The sequence below is a fragment of the Sus scrofa genome, chromosome 14, assembly GCF_054392235.1.
Source record: "Sus scrofa isolate SSC_HxYL_T2T_F1_AM1 chromosome 14, Sscrofa_HxYL_maternal_Yorkshire_Landrace_v2.0, whole genome shotgun sequence".
NCBI lineage: Eukaryota > Metazoa > Chordata > Mammalia > Artiodactyla > Suidae > Sus > Sus scrofa.
The window spans coordinates 147,748,621-147,770,954 of NC_139396.1; the positions used below are offsets into that span (position 1 = coordinate 147,748,621).

At 42.5% G+C, this 22,334-nt stretch overlaps 1 protein-coding gene and 1 long non-coding RNA gene across 13 annotated transcripts in view; one reads left to right on the forward strand and one right to left on the reverse strand.

The window, feature by feature from the left end:
• ABLIM1 (actin binding LIM protein 1) overlaps window positions 1-22,334 on the reverse strand; it is a 338,773-nt gene that overhangs the window by 308,874 nt on the left and 7,565 nt on the right. The gene's annotated exons all lie outside the window — the stretch shown is intronic.
• Window positions 949-6,956, forward strand: LOC146397077 (uncharacterized). Its single transcript, XR_014826341.1, has 2 exons — window positions 949-1,075; window positions 3,284-6,956. It is a non-coding gene; the product is annotated as an uncharacterized LOC146397077 (long non-coding RNA).

Here is a 22,334-nt window from a genome sequence, read left to right on the forward strand (position 1 = left end):
GAACACCATAAGCTCAGCTGCATCTTATACGCAATCCCTTCTAGGCTCTGCCAGAAAAGGTGGGGGAAACTTGCAGGGAGGAAAAGGCTGAGTTCTTCCAGTTTGTTCCCTGAAGGCCACTGAGCCAGAAAAATGTGGCTACTTCAGCGATATGCCCGCATGTGCACTCACTGGCTGGTCAGCCCTGGGGGATCGTGGCGTGCGTCTCTCCCACTAAATACCAACCTACTCTTGCAGATCTCAGGATGGAACCTGGACATTTCACTTAATTTTAAATCTAGAAGAAAACTTACCTGTGTGTGTGTGTGTGTGTCTTTTTAAGGCCGTACCCATGGCATACAGAAGTTGCCAGGCTAGGGGTCAGATCGGAGCTATAGCTGCCAGCCTACGCCATAGGCACAGCAATGCGGGATCCAAGCCACATCTTCGACCTACACCACAGCTCATGGCAATGCCGGATCCTTAACCCACTGAGCAAGGCCAGAGATTGAACTAGCAACCTCATGGATACTAGTTGGGTTCGTTACCGCTGAACCACAAGGGGAACTCCCACTGGCATTATTATTAGCTAATGTTGCCCTCTTCGACCCACCTGGTCCTACCTACCTTTAAGAGGAAATCTGGCCAAAGGCCAGCTTATTGGATTCAGTGACATCCCACCCTTAAAATGATCTATTTTTTCTGCTTTGATGTATTTTTATTGTCCTCCTGTAAATCTGTGTTTATCACCAATTTTTGCTGAATGAATAGGGTGTTAGATCAGACTAGAAGTCCCTAGCTAATGTGGTTCCTAAGACTATACCAAGGATATTAAAGAAGGGATGATGATTATAGTCCAAAAATTCCCTGAAGTGCTGAAGCTCCTGCTATTTGCCTGTTGTTTGATAACCAGGGAGTAGCACCAGAGCATTCAGGGAAACAGGTGTGCACCTGGGCAAGCTGGTTGACTTTTTTTTTTTTTTTTTTTTCATGTCTAAAGAAAAGAAAATGGTGGAGTTTCTGTTGTGGCTCAGTGGAAACGAACATGATTAGCATCCTTAAGGATGCAGGTTCCATCCCTGGCCTCGCTCAGTGGGTTAAGGATCCGGCATTGCCGTGAGCTGTGGTGTAGGTTGTAGACGCAGCTCGCATCCTGAGTTGCTGTGGCTGTGGCGTAGGCCAGCAGCTACAGCTCCAATTTGACCCCTAGCTTAGGAACCTCCACGGGTGCAGCCCTAAAAAGATGAAATAATAATAATGATGTTGATGATGATGATGAAAAGAGAATGGTAAGTTATGAGCATTTGTAAAAACTGTTACTGTGGGGCTTGTTATTTCAACAAACTGCATTTTGGCCTCCCAATCCCGGCAGGCCAACATGACTCATGCAGCTCGATCGAATCCTCAAAGAGAGTCAGACACTGACCTTCCTATGGTTCAACCTACAGGCACATCAGAAAGAGGGAAACACTGTCTCCAGTGGCTCATAAAAAGGTTAGCACTTGGCATTTGAAATCAGAAGCTTTTTGATCAAATTTGAAGATGGGTGTAATAACAGAATTGTTAGAAAATGGGTGGATTCCAACAAGAAGAAGAAATTATCCAAACTCTTCCACTGTTATCTATTAGCTTCCTGCAAATAAAATGGAAGTCTAGTAGGCATCAATTGATCACTGACTTTATGTTGTTCTGAACTTTTAGAAAGCAGCATATTTTAATCACAAATACTTTATGATCCTATTGTAGGAAGGAACATATTCTGTTAGAGGGATTTGTCCCATGAGATTTGGCTGGGGAAGAAGCTTGGTGTTGCAGTCAAATATCGTTTAAGGGATAATTATCTGATCTGGGTGTTGTTCTGACTGCAAATTATCTCTCATCTCTCTTACAGGCCCCCAGTTACCCATGCTCCCGTATGCTACTTAGCTCCTGCTGACTCAATCCTGATAGCTTAAAAACTACTTTTCCTTCATGCTTCCTCTTCCAAACCAAAGCTCCTTTCTCCTCAATACTGGCTGATTTAAACCAAGTCAAGAGAAACAATCCGCTTAAACTACCTCATTTATAAGTTTCCATAAGACTGCACTTTGAAAGAGGATACTGGTTAACACAACCCAATCTGGGTTCAATATAACTTCAGGCAACAGGAGTTCCTGTCATGGCTCAGCGGAAATGAATCTGCCTAGCATCCATGAAGACGCAGGTTTGATCCCTGGCCTCGCTCGGTGGGTTAAGGATCCAGCATTGCCGTGAGCTGTGGTGTAGGGCAGCGGCTCCAGCTCCAATTCAACCCCTAGCCTGGGAACCTTCACAAGCTTCTGGTGTGGCCCTAAACAAACAAACAAACAAACAAAGAACACTTCCAGCAACACGCAAAGTGAAATGAAGAAGGATATTTTCAAACTTCTAAAGCAAGGCTGCTAACAGAAGGCTGCCCCCCTCGTGTTTCACGGCATCACTAGAGCCACAATGACCAACATTTTGGTTTTGAAGGGTTGAGGCAACGGATCTAATCAGAATCATGTCCCACATATTTTAACTGGACTAATAAAATGATAATAATTTTAAAATGACAATAATAAGGGAAGTGAGGGAAGGAACTCATACTCACCAAGCACTTTCCATACTTGAGGCAGTTGATGTGGGTTAGCTCACTCCATCTGCACATTTACCCCCCTACCTCTCTGGCATAGTGAATACTACCTTCCTCTTACAAAGGAGGAGATCTAAACTAGGAAGATTTAAGTATGTCTTGAAATTCATAAATTTCAGTAAGAAACAGAGGCAAAATATGAATTCATAAATGCATGCTTTTTTTTTTTTCTTTTTTATGGCCACACTGTGGCATATGGAAGTTCCCAAGCCAGGAATTGAATCTGAAGCCACAACTGAAACCTATGCTGCAGCTGTAGCCATGCTGCATCCTCGAACTCACTGCACCAGGCCCCAGGATCAAACCCATGCCTCTACAGTGACCCAAGCCACTGCAGTCAGATTCTTAACACACTGTGCCAAAGCAGGAACTCCCACATGCTTTTTTTTATACTCATCATTTCAATTCAAGAAATATTTATTAAGCTCCTACTGAGTACATGGCACCATGCTATTTATTTATTTATTTATTTATTTACTTTTGGCCTTTTTAGGGCCGCACTCCCAGAACATGGAAGTTGCCAGGCTAGGGGTCAAGTTGGAGCTGCAGCTGCCAGCCTATACCACAGCCAGAGCAACAATAGACTGGAGTCAAGTCTGCGACCTACACCACAGCTCATGGCGACACCGGATCCTTAATCCACTGAGCAAGGCCAAGGATTGAACCCACATCCTCATGGATACTAGCTGGGTTCTTAACCTGCTGAGCCACAGCAAGAAATCCCCAGACTTCAGCTCTGACATTATTAGTTGCATGATCTTGGGCCAGTTGCTTAACTTCCTTGAGTTTCACTCTCTTCATCTTGAAAATATGAATAATATAAACCTCATAGGGCTTTTGTTAGGATGAACTATTATGATGTTTGCAAAGAGTAACTGTTACTATTGAGTGTTTACTATGTGCCAACCACTATCCTAAATTTTTTCTTCGGTATGAAGAAAACTCATGAAACGTTCTCAACGACCCTACAAGAAAGTTGCCATTTATGAGGAAATAAGCACAGAGAGGTGAGGCCACTTGTCTAGGGTTACGCAACTGGAACTGGCAGTGCTGGGCTTGGAACTCAAGCAGTCTGCTTCCAGACTCATCGCAATTACAATTCGATATGCCTCTCACTGCCTGGCACAGAGTAAGGACTCAACAAACGGCAGCTTAAAAAAAAATGTTTCCTTTCTCAGTACGAGAAATGCAATTAAAACAAGTGCATCAATCTACATAATGCAAAGAAGACTGTTACTCAAGATAAAGAGATCCAAAAAAAAAGCAGAAGCGCTCTGTCTCTCTCACAGAAGAAAAGAATTCATAGCATATAAGACGGGCTTTTAAAAACAGACACAATTTGGTCAGAAACAGGTGAAGAAATGCATATTCCAGGTGGACAAGAGTCAAATGTATCATTGTGTTTGGAAAAGACAACAGTCTACCTTGACCTAAGCAAAGTTTTCAAAGATCAGAAAAGTAAGGAATTCTCTTGTGGCGAAGTGGGTTAAGGACCAGGCATTGTTACTGCAGAGGCTCGGTCACTGCTGTGGCATGGGTTCCATCCCTGGCCTGGGGAGCTTCCGCATGCCACGGGCAAGGCTAGAAAACAAACAAATAATCAGAAAAGTGAAATGGACCATCCAGTCCTGAGGAGCCTTGAACTCCAAATTAGAGTCATCTGAAGGCAACTCCAGGGGCAACAGCAGGGCCAGAGGAGAAGACCAAAGGGTGGGGGAGGAGGGGACCATGAAAGTATTTGCATAGGGAAGCCACTGTAATCACGCAATCAGGCTACAGAAAATTCATTTGGAGTCGTGTCTGCTGTGTGTGCTATCTCCTTACTCTGCTCATTGTGCTTGCAGGGCCAATGAATTCCTCTCTTCTTTCCTCCCCGAATTAAAACCTCCTGGTACTTGTCACAAAGGAACCTTGAATGGAGTGGCAGAGGAATCTGAAAGTAATTCAAGAGACAATGAGGGTCCGGGTGGGGGGGTCATGGAAGCTTTTTGAGAAAGGAGCCTCGCAATCAAGGCCACGCTGTAGGAAATTAATTTAGCCGTGAATTTATAGAATGAAGTAGAAAGGGATTTGACTGGATTGATACGGTGGTCCAGATGTACAGATGACTTAGTTTACAATTCTAATTGCTTTCTTCTTCTTTTTTCTCTTTTTCAGCCTCCGTGAAGCATATGGAAGTTCCTAGGCCAGAGAGCGAATCCAAGCCAGAGCCGCAGCAACGCCAGAGCCTTAACCCACTGTGCCAGGCCGGGAATCAAACCAGTGCCTCCACGGAGACAAGCCAGATCATTAACTCACTGCGCCACAGAGGGATATTCTCTCTTTTCTTTATATATCCTCAAAATTTAAGAGGAGCACTACCTGGAATGCTTTACTTAAAAGGCACTGAAAACCAAGACATGATCACACTTGCATGGCTGAACTGCCAAAATGATGAGAAAAGATTACAAACCACACGAAGTCCTGTGCCTAAGTAATGTTCCCTTTTTTCCCACTTTTTTTTTTTTCTTCTTTTTATGGTTGTACCTGCAGCATATGGGCCAGGGGGCCAGAGGTCAAATTGGAGCTACAGCTGCAGGCCTATGCCACAGCCACAGCAACACCAGTACCAGATCCAAGACTCATCTGCCACCTACACCATAGCTCACAGCCACGCCAGATTTTTAACCCATTGAGCAAGGCCAGGCGTCGAACCCACGTCCTTATGGACACTAGTCAGATTCTTAACCCGCTGAGCCACGACAGGAATTTCAAGTAATTCTCATTTTAATGGAGACCATGAACGAAGTTTGGAAAATTAGGCTGACATTATTTTTAGCTTTCAAGAATCTTGATTATTTTTCTGTTCTTAAAATGCATACATAGTAGTACACAGACACAAAATTAGATGCTGTCTCTGGTTGGCCAGTTTATAACATGCAGACTATACAAAGGGGATCTGGAAGGAAAAGGGCAGCTCACTTCTGAAATTATGTTAAATGTGTGGAGACAGACACAAAACAACAGCGAAAACATTATCTGTGCTTTAATACAGCTTAAGGCCTGCTGTGTGTACATATGCCTCCCTCTGTTCAGTGTGTGTGCATGTGCAATAAATTCATCTCTTCCTTCCATTTCATCTGCTTTCCAAAAAAATCAAAACTTCCTGGGAACTCCCATCATAGCTCAGCAGAAGCAAATCTGACTAGCATCCATGAGGATGAAGGTTCGATCCCTGGCCTTGCTAGGTGGGTTAAGGATCCCGTGTTGCCATGAGCTGTGGTGTAGGTCGCAGACACAGCTCGGATCTGGCGTTGCTGTGGCTGTGATGTAGGCCGGCAGCTGTAGCTCTGATTAGACCCCTAGCCTGAGAACCTCCTTATGCCTTGGGTGTGGCCCTAAAAAGACCAAAAAAAAAAAAAAAAAGATTAACAGAAATGAGGCAATATGTGTAATAAACAGGAAAAAAAAATCAAAACATCCTGTGCATATCATGAAAGGCCAGGCAAGGATGGATGGCAGGTGAGATGTTTGACAGCAGTCATACCTGCACATAATCTCCATCCCAGGGGATTTGTCTCTAGGTCAAATAATGTGCAGCCATTACAACTGCCTAATAATGGAATTGATGTACCATTCCAAAATTCACAGGCATACTGAAAATATGATTTATTGTCAGGCATCTTGATTTCTAAGCTTAGTCACACCCTTCACAGGCTGGTTATCTAGTTTTCCAGCTTTTCCTCCCTGAAACCACAGAAGGAAGGGGTTTGCCTTCCTCTAGCAGTTATTCTTCTGGACTATATCAAGTGTTCTAAGCCAAAAGTTAGGCAATGGCTATATTTGCTTCTTTCTTGTTCCAACAATGCAAGTGCTCTGTGGTACAGGATACACACTTCATTTGCTGGCTACAAATGGTAACAGTAGCCAGAGGTAAGCTCTATTCATATAGTTATTCACAAATTAAAACAATAGACACACACAGGGCAGGACTAGGGTGAGGGAAGCAAAATGTTAAGGTGCAAAAGTTAGGAGGCATCACCCTCAGGTCTTACTCCCTTCACCGTCGTGCTAGCCCTGTGCACACACAGACACACACACACACACACTTACACACGCATGCGTGCACACACACCACAAAACCCAAAGATGACCAAATACTGTATATATAAACAAGCCAAAGCTACAGATCAGGGTTTCATGGTTTCACATTGAACTGAATGTGTCTGTCTGCTCAAAGCCTTCCAATGGTTCCCACCTTACTCAAAGTCAAAGCCAAAGTCCTTATGTTGGTTCAGGAGACAGGACATGACCGGTTCCCTAAGCCTGTACCATCTCTCTGACCTCCCCTTCCTCCCACCCTCACTGTGCTTGAAACACTCTAAGCATATTCCTGGCTCAGGGTTATGGTCACTGGTCCCTCCACCTAGAATTCTCTTCCTCCAGATTTTCACAGGGCTTATAAAGAAGCCTCCCTGATCAAGCTCAACCTGCACTCTCCATTCCCTGGCCCTGCTTCATTTTCTCCAGATGCTCATCACCATCTGATATGCTATATATTTCACTTGTATTTTATTAATATAACTTTTACATATATAAAACAACTCAAAGTGTAAGCTCCCTAGGAAGCTCCTGCTGGCAAGGAATTTTTTTTAAAATCTGTTTTGTGTACTGCTGCATCAACTGCTCCTAAGACAGCAGGTACTTAATAAATCTTTGCAGAATGAACATACTGGGTGCTTGACAGACAGATTTGACTAAAATATTGTTCCTCCTATTCATGAATCCATGAATACTGCTCCTCAAATAAAATCAGGCCCATCAAATTATCTGCATTAGAGTCTTCGTCAATCTGGTGATGTTGTCATTAAGTCATTTCCAAAGTTTATCTTTTAATTGAAGTAGAGCTGATTTATAATATTACATTAGTTTCAGGTATATAGCATAGTGATTCAGTATTTTTACAGATTATACTCTATTAAACATCATTATAAAATAATGGCTATAATTCCCAGTGCTGCACAATATATTCTTGTTGCTCATCTATTTTATACAAAGTAATTTGTATCTCTTAATCCCAGACCCTTTCCCTTGCCCCTCTGGTAACCACCAGTTTCTTTTCTACACCTGTGAGTCTGTTTCGGTGTTGCTTTATAGGTTCATTTGTATTTTTTCTTTTTTTTTAGATTCTAAATATGACTACTATCACATGGTGTTTGTCTGACTTATTTCATGGAGCATAATATTCTCTAGCTCCATCCACGTTAGTTGCAAATGGCAGAATTTCATTCTTTTTAATGGCTGAGTAATATTCCATCTATACAATCTACATACTGCATTTTCTTTATCCATTCATCTGTCGATGGAAACTTGAGTTGCTCCATATCTTGGCAATTGTAAATAGTGCTACTGTGAATATTGGGATGCATGTATCTTTTCAAATTAGTGTTTCCATTTTTTTCTGCATATATTGGAAATGGATGTAGAGGAATTGCTAGATCATATGGGAGTTCTATTTTTAGTTTTTTGAGGACCCTCCTTATTGTTTTCCATAGTGGCTGCACTAATTTACATTCCCACCAATAGTGTACAAGGGTTCCCTTTTCTCCACATCCTCTCCAGTACTGGACCAAAACTTCTTCAGAGAAGCAAATTTAAACACTCGCCAGAGGAAGTGTACCTATATGTATAGTTTAAGCAGAATACACAACTGAAATAAAGGGTAAGAAATAAACTTGAAAAAAGTTTGGGAAAGTAAAATTGTTGTTGATTATATTCTCAATAAAGCTGAAGCCAAAGAGGGTACATCTCTTCTGCCAAAGCTTTATGGCATCAATATTCATAACCTCCAGAAGCATTCTACTATATTTTAAACATATATTACATATGACAACTTCCTATGAAACATCTTTCTTCTAGCATTCTATTAATGAAATATATTTCCACTAAATGTCATCCCCTTTTTATGATCTACAGGCAATAAGACAGTAAAAGCAATTTTTCAAAAAAAATTGTTCCAGCCAACATTAAAGTCATATTTTATAGAATACATTTAGCATCCCAACATCAATTTCATGTAGAGTATTTTCTTCTGCAATGAATAATACAAAAATAGAAATAATTGTGTTTACTCTAAAAACAGCCAATATATGTGGAAGATTCTTTCCCCCAACTTCTATTTCCTTTTCTTTTTCTTTTTTCTTTTTTTTTTTTTTTTTGTTTGTTTGTTTTTTGTCTTTTTAGGGCTGCACCCATGGCATTTGGTGGTTCCCAGGCTAGGGGTCTAATCGGAGTTGTAGCTGCCAGCCTACGCCACAGCCACAGCAACACGGGATCCAAGCCACATCTGTGATCTACACCACAGCTCACGGCAACGCCAGATCCTTAACCCACTGAGCAAGGCTAGGGATCAAACCCACAACCTCATGGCTCCTAGTTGGATTCATTTCCGCTGTGCCATGACGGGAACTCCTCTATTTCCTTTTCTTAATTGAGAAAGATGTTGCACAATTTGACCATCATGATTCTAAAGACTAAAGTGAAGGATAGAGAAGCTGCCTTAACTACCAAATTCACCAAAAGGAAGAGAACAAATTCAGTCACTTACGCTTCACTGCAAAGCCAAAGAGCTAAATGAGGGAAATGAGTTCTGTTCTCAATAAATACTCAAATAAGTAATCCTCATTTCTCTAGATTACATTTCCTCTTTACCAATAATATTTGGTATTTTCTGATTAGTTGTTTGATGGGTACCAGAAACAATAGGAAGAGGCATGGAAAAAACAAAGAAAATATTGCTATTTTCCTAGTTCTTTCTACTCCACATAAAAAATTGACATTTAAACTCTTTTATAAGCTAGACATGATATTCTTATATTAAGCCGTATCAGTCAATGCTTCCAAATAAATTCATCCCATTAACATAATGAACATCATCTGACTGTAAAAGCAAAAATAAACCCTCTGTTAGTTTTAGATTTGGGCTTCTTGACCAGAATATGTTATAAGCACCACTTAAAATGGTATGCGAGAACCAAACTCAAAAAGGAGGTTCTCTTTTCACAAAAAAAGATTTTCATTTCTGTTGGCTTGAGGACACCAACCCTATCACGGGCTTCTTGGAAATTGTATCAGCTCTCCTAGTAAATCAGGAGTCACATCTCACAAAGGCAAAAGCAGCCGAAAAATTTAATGCTAATTCAATGGCAGCCAGCCCCTTTCCCAACCCCTTTAACCATTACATAAGACGCTGCCAATTTCCGCTCCTTTTGGCTGAAACTCCAGCCAAGAGTTAAGCATTACTGGAATTTAATTAAAGTAAGTAGGGCAATTTGAATTCAACCTTAAAAAGAATTAATTTTCAGGTTTTATTTTTTTAACTGAGGGTAACAAGTAACCATGAATAAGAAGCAATAATCCAGTCTTTGGGAAATATATCAGCACCAGACTATTTTGTGATTATCCTGTCCTAAAACCAATGGATCATTCTGGAGAAAATTAATCCCACAACAGGCAATGAGGCTGGCTTTAGAGGAAGTAAGGGAAAGCAAATATTCTTTTTTTCTCTGGGCTGGAAGTAGTCTATTTCTTGGTATAAACACTTTTTTGTTTTGTTGTTCTTGTTTTGTTTTTTGTCACACTGGCAGCAAACTTTGTTGTTTTGCTCGTTTGGAAGTTCCCAGGCCAAAAATTGAACCTGCGCCACAGCAGTGACAATGCTGGATCCTTAACCTGCTGAGCCACCAGGGAAGTCCTTCCTTGGTATACATAAAAGAGACATCTGTACCACTTCCTAGGGCTGTAGAAATAAGCTGTTCCTAGCTGGACGGAGAATGGATGGAGACAAGGCAGGAGACAGCATGGAGAGAGCCTAGGGCAAGTCAACCTTTGTTCTTTCCACTGTTCCCTTTCCATTTGCTCTGAACCATCAGTAAAGCCTCATTAAAAGTTACAGCTGGAGTTTCTGCTGTGACTCAGTGGGTTAAGAACCTGACATAGTGTCCATGAGAATGTAGATGCCCGGCCTCACTCAGTGGCTTAAGGATCCTACACTTGTAGTGTAGGTCACAGATGCGGCTCAGATCTGAGGTTGCTGTGGCTGTGGTGTAGGCCAGCAGCTGCAGCTCTGATTCGACCCCTAGCCTGGGAATTTCCATATGCCAAAGGTGCAGCAATTTAAAAAAAAAAGTCAACTGACACCTGTGGCTATGTTAGAAAAATCTCAACAACACATACGCACAAAGATGTTTAGTGCAACATTGTCTACAAAAGCCAACTGGCCAAGGATCTCTCAAAAAGGACTAGTAAATCAGATGTGGTACAACCATCTTCTTGAACACTAAGCAGTCGCTTTTGTAAGCTATAAATGTATATACGAACATGGAACAAGATATATTACGTGAAAAGACAAAGTGGTTTTGTTTTTAAGTCGGCAGGTAGGTAGATCATAATTTTATAGGTAACAACTGATGTTAGTGTCCTAATACACACATAACTTTTCTCTAGGAAAGACTCTCAAGAAACTGATAATAGTGGTTACCTCAGATGATGAGGACTTTTCACCTCTCATTTTTCTTATTGAAACTGTTCTTTTAGGACAAAATAATGCCATTTGCACCAATATGGATGGTATTACAGATTCTCGTACTAAGTGAAGTCAGTCAGAAAGAGAAAGACAAATACCATATGATACCACTTATATCTGGAATCTAAAATATGACACAAATGAACCTATCTACAGAACAGAAACAGACTCACAGACACGGAGAGTAGACTTGTGGTTGCCAAAGGGGAGGGGGAGGGAGTGGGATGGATGGGGAGTTTGGGGTTTAGTAGATGCAAACTATTACATATAGAATGGATAGGCAATGAGGTCCTACTGCACAGCACAGGGAACTTGCGATAGAACATGGTAGAAGATAATATGAGAAAAAGAACATATATATATATATATATATATATGTATAACTGGATCACTGCCATAGAGCAGAAATTGACAGAACATTGTAAATCAACTATAATAACATTTTTTTAAGAAATTGTTCTTTTATACCTAAGTATATGTGTATATTCCTCTCTTACATCAAAAGACTCTTCCTGGATGGTGATATTATAGCTCTTAGGATTGAAAAGGAAGATTTTAGGGAGTTCCTATCATGGCTCAGCAGAAATGAATCTGACTAGTATCCATGAGTATCGATACCTGGCTGGACCTGGCACTGCCATGAGCCATGGTGTAGGTTGCAGACACAAAGAAGGTTTTACCTTTTTAGTTTTTAGCTCATTTTCTAAGTTACACCTTGGTCTCAGTCATGCTCTGGGGAAGAGCCTCTGGCCACACTTAACTCAAACCAGTTTAGGGAGACTATGGCCAGTCTGGGTGGGGGTGGGGGAAGTGACCAGAGGCACCAGAAAAATGGCAATGCTCCAGAAGGTGGTCTATACCAAGGCAGCAGGGTTCTAGGCAAGCTGAATGTCCAAACATAAGAACCTAAAGAGTTCATTCCTAGACACAAAATGACATAATACCTTAGGAAACTCACAGCTCCCAGAAATGCTGGATCTTTAACTCAATGAGCAAGGCCAGGGATCAAACCTGCATCCTCGTGGATACTAGTTGGATTCACTACTGATGAGCCACAAGGGTAGTTCCTGACCCTGCTCAGAGAGGCAACTGAGGGACACTTGGAAGGAGACTAATGTATAGCTACAAATGCTGTGGACCATACAGCATACTCGGTAGATGCCCTAGTATCCTTGTCACATCCCAGAACCTTGTGATGGGTAGGAATAAGGAGTGTGGGTGTGAGCAGGGGGAGGGGGAGAAGGGCCACGGTACCTGGCGTACCCACCAGCTTGTAGTAAGATGAAATGCAGGGGCAGGAGGTCCCCTTGTGCCTCAGTAGTAATGAATCCAACTAGTATCCACAAGGATGCAGGTTCGATCCGTGGCCTTGCTCAGTGAGTTAAAGATCCAGGGTTTCTGTGAGCTGTGGTGTAGGTCAAAGATGCTGCTCAGATCTGGCGTTGCTATGGCTGTGGTGTAGGCTGGCAGCTACAGCTCTGACTTGACCCCTAGCCTGGGAACTTCCAAATGCCTCAGGTGTAGCCTAAAAACAAAAAACAAAAAAAAAAAAAACCTCAGTGGCAAGGGTCAGGGGGAACTGCCCATCAGAGCAACCGCATGAGAGTGTCTACTCAGCGCCTTCCAAAACCCAGCCCACTGACGAACACAAGGACGGAGTTAGAATCTGCATATAAAACACTCCTGGCACAAGTAGGAAAAGCTGCATCCTTGACCAGGTTTAAAGGAGGGGCATATGAGGAAGTGGACTTTCAAGTCATGTCCAACTGCAAAGAGTTAACCAAAACAACTTAGAAACTCCTAGACAGCACTTTCTCCCTCCACCCCGGCACCTTTCCTGAGTCTGTCTATCCCACTGAGGTTCGGATGTCATGGATGGCAACCTTTCTTCTCCCAATCTCTCTGTTACTGTCCATTAAGTGAGTATCCAGCCTCAGGGTCGGGGGTAGGTTAGGAGCTGGGAATGCACTTGTCACATGCGGTCCTGGCTTCCTGGAATTCACAGTCTAGGAGAGGAGAGACAACTCTGTACAATTTAGTCTGAAAAAGTCTGGGGAGAGGAAGGGTCCCTGTTAGAGGAAGAGCAGCTATACCGCCAAGTTCAAAAAGTGTTATTAGCAGAGCAATCAGGGCAAAAGGATGCCTCCAAAGCAAGGCTCGATTAATCAAAGGGATTCAGGGACCCAGGCAGGCTAATCTCCAAGAATCACTAATAGGATGCTTAAACGTTCTGAGCACCAGCAAGTAAATATCCTTTATCACTTTAGGCAGCTTGGCTCTGGGAGGGGAGAAGGCGAGATAAATGAGTTCAGTAGACTGCCCACTCTAGCCCAGCTCTAAGTGCTCCTGTGTCCCCCTTGTAGCAGAAGTCCAGCATTGCCACCGCATCACCTCTTTTTCCAAGGTAAAGACATGCCGGTGTCCCTGGGTAGTTTAATGTTAACCTTAGGATAGACGGCCATTTAGTATTATTCCTACAACTGTCCAGAAAAGGGGGAAAGCCTCAGCCCATACTATCCGAAGCAAGGCAAACGTTCTGGAAAGCAGGGAAGAGCGGGAATGATCATGGCCTTCCAATTCCAGATACCCAACCCGGGTCCACCTGGCCTCTCTGAGGCAGGGACCACGCCGTACTCATTGCCGTACCCGTGGCACTTGGTACTGAAAACTCTCCCTCTGGGTCTGTGGAATGAGGGGGGAAGGCTGTCTTCAGAAGCCATCTGGCCTGCTTGGTGCAGAGGGTAACACTTTGGTGAGGTCCGCAGGTGAATCCCAGCACTAACATCGTCAAAGCACCTGCCACGCTTTCTAAAGGGCCCCAGAAATATCTCACGCCTCCTCCTCTCCTGCTACCTGCTGGCTGGACTTCCCCAGTGCAGATGGTCAGGTTCAAGTCAGCTCTGCTGGGGCTTTGTGATACCAGCCAGAAGGCAGGGTGGTGTATGTTGAACCACACAGAACTCTTTTCGTATTTTTATGGTCTCGAATGTATCTCCCTTTTCTTTTCTTACAAGGCTCTTAAGCTTTGCATCCTGTATGAAAGATCAGGAATCTTCTAATTTTCTTGGGTTATAAATTCACCTATGTTGTCTTCTAGGAGCGCTGTAGTTTCATTTACTTTACACTTGATGTAACACATTAGGAATTGTTGACCCGTGTGTAAGAAATAAGGGGTCCAGATTTCTTTTTTATAAATAGCCAGTTGTACTCACATCATTTATTGAATCTCTCTTCTCACACTGATTTTTTTTTTTTTTTTTTGGTTGTTCCCATAACATGTGGACATTCCAGGGCCAGGGACTGAACCCTCGCCACAGCAGCAACACCACCAGGTCCTTAACACACTGAGCCATCAAGGAACTCTGTTCCCACACCGATCTTAAACTGCTACCTTAGTACAACTAAATTTAATATAAAAGTGTGCACTGTACTCTAATCTTTTCCCACTACTCTAACTTCTCTCCTATACTAAAGTATTTTAGTTATTGCAGTTTCACATTACGTTTTAAAATCTAGTAGGGCTAGCCTCCCTTTCTTACTCTTCTTTTTCAAACTTTCGTATATTTCATTTTGCAAAATGAATAACAGTATCATTTCGCTGCGTCTCTAAAAAAGAGATTCTGAGAGGTCTCTGGTGGCTCAGGAGGTTAAGGAACTAGCATTGTCACTTCTGTGGCTTGGGTCACTACTGTGGCACGGATTCAATTCCTAGCCTAGGAACTTTCTCATCAACAAGGCCTGCATTTAAATCCTGGACCAACCATTATTGATATCAGGCAAATTTCTTGACTTCTCTAATGCCTCATCTTCTCTATCTGTAAAATGGGCATGATAAACATCGTCCTAATAGAATGCCTAAGAGACATCTCAAATTGAAATGTCCAAAGTGCCTGATTCCCTCCCTCTGCCCCACAACCTGCTTGTTCTATAATCTTCCCCCATCCCGGAGAAGACATGCTATCCTGGTTTCTGAGAAAACGGAGGCATCCACAACTGTCCTCTCTTTACCCCATGCTCTCACCCATCCACAAGTCATATAAGCACGTCCTTAGCATTTTTCCAGAATCCACTGACTTCTCACCAGCTGCTTTCCTACCATCTGGTCGAAGCCACCGTTTTCTCCTGTTTGGACCATTATGGTAACCTGCTAAGGGGTCTTCCTGCATCTACCCCTGCTCATTACAATCTAGTCTCGACAGTGTTGATTAAGTGAGCCTTTCAAACGACATCGAATCATGTCACAACTTTCCCCAGAACGATCCAGGAGTTCTCACTCACTGGAAAACTCAAGTCCTCACGGTGACCTGCCAGGACCAGCCCCGTCTCAACTGTCTCTCTAACTTCATCTCCACCCCTCTCCCCTGCCCTCTCTGATCCAGCCACACTGGCCTCTTGCTGGTCCCAGGACACGCCCATAGGATAGACATCAACACCTTTGCACTGCTTATCTCACTGCCAGAAAACCTTTTTATTTTTTCTTCCTTTCTTTTTAGGGCTGCACCTGTGGCATACGCTAGGCTAGGGGTCAAATCGGAGCTGCAGCCGCTGCCTACCCTACAGCCACAGCAACCCGTAATCCAAGCCACATCTGCCACCTACATCACAGCTCATGGCAACACCAGATCATTAACCCACTGAACGAAGCCAGGGATTGAATCTGCATCCTTATGGATACTAGTCAGGTTCTTAACATGCCGAGCCACAATGGGAACTCCCAAAAAACCTTTCTGCCAGAATTTGCATGACCCCTCCCTTCTTCCAGTTCTCTGCTCAAAGTCACTTTATCAAAGAGGTCTTCCATTATCATTTCATTTGAAATAGAACTTGCCCTGTCCTCTGATCTCCCCAACTTCCTCTCTTCTCCTTGTTTTTCTTTATTTTTCTTCATAGCACTTTAACCCCACGTGTGACATGACATGTTTCTTCGGTAAGCGACTGTCTCACTCCAACACTTAGAATCACTGAAGCACTTAGTACATGTTCAGCTAACACTTACTGAATGACCAGAGAAATGAAGACATTATTTATGACTCCAATTCCACAGTTTACATGAAGTATCTCACAAGTGACCAGATTCTCCTAAAATAAACAGGAGCTGAGGAACTGGTGAGAAAACTAAACCATCATGAGGTTCAGGCTTGCTACTCGCCCAAATACTAAAATGAATGAAAATAAAGATTCCCTTGTTTTACACAGAACAAGAGCAACAAGTTTCCCTAGAGTCCACTAGAGTTTGCCAACCTAACCCTCTTTTCTACATTTTTTTTTTAGCATTTAAAAAGGATGTCTTCCCTCCCCTCCCTCCTGCCCCCAGACTCTGGGACTCCTCTCCTTCTGTTCATTCCTATTTGGAGCTGAAAGCCCGAAATAGCTGTTGACTTCATTGTCCTCATTTCCCTCCATTGTTACCATTCAGTTCTCGGGGTGGCTACCCTGTGGTGGACGTGTTCTTTTAAATGAATTCTTAATAAGTGGAGAGAGGAAAGCATGAGTAAAAACCTTAGACACGGTGTTAAGCAAAACACATCTGAGGATTCGTTTCTTTAGGAAAAACTATGTATAAACTGACTCCAACATGACTGCATATATACCATCAAATGTTATTCTCCTATGTAATAAAGTTAAAGAGCTGGAGAAAGAACACACAGTACAGAATACAGAGCTTTACTTTATTAACATGTGAATAATTATAATTACGCATGTAGAGCACTTCATCACACAAGCAGGAAAAAAAATTATCTGAACAAAGGACCAAAATCGTATGACCTTTAATCAATCGGCAAATAATTGTTGAGGCCTCAACACACAATTCCTGCTTTCACTTTTATTCTAACATAGGGCTCAGTAATACAAAGCATTTCATGGGTAGATCTACTAAATAAGAACCTGCCCACCCAGTAATTATAAAACAAAATACGGACAATTTCCTCCTAGTGGTAAATACATATTAGATAAATTTTCCAACAAAATAATACAATGTCCTGGGGAAATAAATCTTAAATACCACAAATAGGTAGTGAGTCTAAGCACAACCATAAGGAGACGGAACTACACATTTTAAAGTTGCTTTGAAACTGAACTAACTGGAAGAAATAGAGCCACTCATTTTTAAAAAAAAAAACTAAAGTATAGTTGATTTATAATGTTGTGCCAATTTCTGCTACACAGCGTAGTGATCCAGTCATGTGTGTGTATATATATATATATATACACACGCATTCTTTTTTTTTTTTTTTTTTTTTTTTTTTTGTCTTTTGTCTTTTTTGTTGTTGTTGTTGTTGCTATTTCTTGGGCCGCTCCCGCGGCATATGGAGGTTCCCAGGCTAGGGGTTGAATCGGAGCTGTAGCCACCGGCCTACGCCAGAGCCACAGCAACGCGGGATCCGAGCCGCGTCTGCAACCTACACCACAGCTCACGGCAACACCGATCGTTAACCCACTGAGCAAGGGCAGGGACCGAACCCGCAACCTCATGGTTCCTAGTCGGATTCGTTAACCACTGCGCCACGACGGGAACTCCATGCATTCTTTTTCTAATACTATATTTCATCGTGTTCTATCCCAAGAGATTAGATATAGTTCCCTGTGCTGTACAGTAGGACCCCATTGCTTATCCATTCTCGATGTAATAGTTTGCATCTACCAACCCCAAACTCCCCGTCCATCCCACTCCCTCCCAAGTAATTCATTTTAAATGACTATGGAAGATCAAGGGCACTAAACATTTCCTTCTCGCAAGTTTTTCTCTAGATAATTTACCCCAGTCGAAGAAAACTATCATGTGAATTACTTCCCCCAAATTTAAAAATTCACCTGGGTTTTGACTTCATATCAAATGTCATTGTTCATCTGTAATGGTAATTACACCAGAGGATAACGACTTCCTATGAGAGAAAAAATAGCCCAGAAATGGGCTGGATTGGTGAGGAGGAGATGGCCACCCTAGGACTTTTTTTAAAATTGTTTTGGCTACATACAGGGCATGTGGACGTTCCCAGGCCAGGGGTCAAACCCGAGCCACAGCAGTAACCAGAGCTGCTGTCGTGACAATGCTGGATCCCTAACCCACTGAACCACCAGGAAACACCAAGCCTAGGATTTAAGTTAAAATTTTGATAGAGCTAATACACAATGCAGCTAACACTCCAGGCAGATATTCAGATACTAAAAAAATTCTTCCTTTGAGACCAAGGAATACACTGCCATCAAAACACATGCTGGCTAGGACCTCTTCTGGTTACGAAGGCCACAGTCCCAGTTTGCCTGAGATAACCCCCCATACACCGACGTCCCAGTATCCTGCCAGGCCTAGCATTCGTCCTAGACTGAAGGTTCCCATTTGGACAATAACTTACATGGTGCCATAATCTAAGGGTAAGTTAATGTCAGCAATAAAAGCTGATCAGCCCTCTTTGCTCCAGCCTCTTTCAATCACAAATTCTAACACCTTTTAATACTTTTTCACCCCCAAATCACGACAATCCTCACTCCGGAGTACTCAATAAATATTTGTTAAGTAACTACATTCATCACTATATTAGTACTATCTGTCCAGGAATGGATTTGAAATAAATCTGACCACTCTAGAAAAGAGGATCAATAAATATTAGCTAATAGAATATCAGTGAGGAAGTCTGAAAGGGCAAAAGACTTAACCACTGTCCCTCACACTGTCTTCTGGCTTGCTGTCCAGAAATTTTTACCTAAGTTGTTGGCATTTCTGTTCTTGGCGGAAGGGAGAGGAAAAAGTATTTTCTTCATTGTGGTCTCCTTTTTATATCTAAGATAAATTTCAACCCCACTAGCTTCCATTCCACCTTTAATAAAGGACAATGTGATAATTCAATTTATACTAGCAAATACCTAGGTTATACTCAAATCTGATGTCTATTTTCAGTTTGTAATAGTCTTTTTTTTTTTTTTTTTTGGCTTTTTGTCATTTCTTGGGCTGCTGTCATGGCATATGGAGGTTCCTAGGCTAGGGGTCCCAGCCTACACCACAGCCACAGCAATGCGGGATCTGAGCCTCGTCTGCAACCTACAACACAGCTCATGGCAACACCAGATCCTTAACCCACTGAGGATCCTTAACCCACTGAGCGAGGCCAGGGATCGAACCCGAAACCTCATGGTTCCTAGTCGGATTCGGTAACCACTGAGCCACCCATGGGAACTCCAGTTTGTAATAGTCTTGTTTAATCAACATAAATCCTCTGTGCTCTCCTAGTCTCTCTCTCTCTCCCTCTCTTCCCCTTTCCTTCTCCCTCCCCCCTCATTCTTAACTCTTATACCAATTTCCTCTCCAGTCTGTAAGTCAATTGATTTTCTCCTCAGGCTGCTGTCTGACGTTTGTGCTCTAGATTGTGAAGCATTTCCAAAGGCAGAAAAGAGTGTTCTCTAACTTGTGGAGGAGAAAACAAGGGTTGAAAATGGGAGTACCCAGGAGAACCGAAGGGGAACACTAGGATTGCTTTATCTATGAGGTAGAGTCATAGAGCCTTTTAGCCCTGCCGTACTGTCACCAGGATGAGTAGACAAGATGGGCTGCGAGAGAGGACCACAGAACTTCAAAAAGTCTTTGGAGTTCCTGTTGTGGCACAGTGGAAAGGAATCCACTAGCATCCAAGAGGACGCAGGTTCGATTTCTGGCCTTGCCCAGTGGGTTCAAGATCCTGGGAACCTCCATATGCCATGAGTGTGGCCCTAAAAAGCAAAAAAGCCCTTAAGGAAAATGAACAAAGCAGGTTCTTTTAGGCATAAGCTGCTAGAGTTGCATATTTTGAAAGAGAATAGGACAGTGAAGGAGGGATGTGCTGTTGACTCCAAGTGATGTTATAAAATGTAATAAATATAGATGTTTGATGATGGATGTTTGATGATGGTTCTTATGAACCCTAGGAAGGCTCCATAGATGTCGATGGATGGATGGATGGATGGATAGATGGATGGATGGATGGATGGATGGATGATACTCCTAGAACCTGCTGCTTTAATCCGGGGAAATTCTGACCACTCACGATCTTTTTCATGTCTCTACCAAGTAATCAGAAATAATGATTAAGCAGATAATGGTGCCACAAGTTCTGGGCTTAAGAAGTAGCACCTTGTGAATGGAGCAACAAAAGGTCACACTACATCAAGTGATTGGTACTAAGTATATAAGTAAACACTCCTATGGATTAAGTTAGAGAAGTTAGAGAAGGCCCACAAAAAAGGAAAACTTTCTCCCCCAAAAGATGATGGAAAAAGAAAGATGATGCCTAATTTACCCTCTCAAAGATATTGCTCCATAAAATTTTACAAAATTCCACCTTTCATTTTAAGAGGTTCTATGAACTACTGCTGCTTTGTTCCTCTCTGGAATTGAAGGAACTAGCGGTGTGCAGATAAAAACAGGATCTGTTAGGAAGGCACACTTCTGGAGAAATGGCCTCACCCCTCCCCTTCGCCATAGTCAGAAATGTTGCTTGGCTGTGCTGCATTCAACCCTCCCGTGTGGCCGCATCCTTAAGGTTGGAATATTCTGGTATCAGGTACAAAATTAAAGCTAAGACTCAGAGAGCCTAATTGACCATCAGAAAGGAAACATAAGAGGCTTTGGGTAAGGTTTTTACCTAAATGAGAATTGTGGTCAGGATAAAATGTAAGTCCCTGAGGGAATTCCCGTTGCAGCTCAGTGGAAACGAATCTGACTAGTATCCACGAGGATGCGGGTTTGATCCTTGGCCTCGCTCAGTGCGTTAAGGAACCAGTGTTGCTGTGAGCTATGGTGTAGGACACAGACATGCCTCGGATCCCATGTTGCTGTGGCTGTGGTGCAGGCCAGTATCTATAGCTCTGATTGGATCCCTAAGCTGGAAACTTCCACATGCTATCGGTGCAGCCCTAAAAAACAAACAAACAAACAAAAAAAAAGGTAAGTCACTGAGGTATAATTTGGCAATAAAATACCACCTCCAATATTGTGCAGCTGAACAACTTTAGGGGATGAATTATCTGAATGTACCAAGGACAGCCCTCTCGCTTCCCTTCTTTAAGTCTGCACTTCTCTGTTAAGGAAAAGCCTTTGATGGAAAGGCTTCCTGGTTCAACACATCATTTCCTTGGGGTCTCTATTTGTCCTCCCCCGACCCCCCCAAATCTTATGACCTTCTCATATCTCACTGACTCCTGCCTCCCCACGTGTTCTGCAGTTTTAGTCTCCCATGTTTATACTTGAGCTGTTCCTGCTGAAAGGAAGCACACCTTTCAGTATTCTCCCTACCGAATCCCTACTTATCCTTCGAGATCTGACTCAAATTCCATGTCCTCTGTGAACGGAAGGTGTTCTTGTTAGCTCCAGGCACAAAGTAGTTGAAACTCCCCTAGCAGTGGGGTTATTCCTATTTGATAATGTTTATCACCTCCTATCCTGGTCAGTTGTGTGCCTAACTTTATACACACACACACAATCACACACACCCCTTAGTTTGTATTCCTTTGGGATGGAGAACAATCTCTTTTCACTTTGTACATTGAGTCCCTAGAAGAACAAGGCTCGCTGTTGCATTAAGTTATGTAAACTTCCAAATAAGATCAAAATATATAGATATATATATGTTCATAAAATCAGATATCCACATAAGATTTTGATTAATCTTGGAAACACAGAGACACATATTCACACGTAATGTAAAATAACTTTGTACTTACAGCTTTAAATATAAGTACTGGTCTAAGAATTGGTTTTACTTCAAATGCAAGGACACATACATCAACTGTATTAGAATAGTTGCCTTTGGCAAAAGGCAGTGGGATTGGGGGATGGGGATAAAAATGCATCAGTAAATAAACTGAACAAGGCAAGAAAATAAGTCAATAAGTAACCTGAACAAGGGAAGGACCTGATGAACTGCATAAGTGGAGAAGTATGATTAACTCAACCTTCTCTACATGAGGTCTCAAATTTTATTTATGTATTTATTTATTTGTCCTTTTGCCTTTTCTAGGGCCGCTTATCACGGCATATGGAGGTTCCCAGGCTAGGGGTCGAATCGGAGCTGTAGCCACCGGCCTACGCCACAGCCACAGCAACTCAGGATCCGAACCAAGTCTGCAACCTACACCACAGCTCACGGCAACGCCAGATCCTTAACCCAC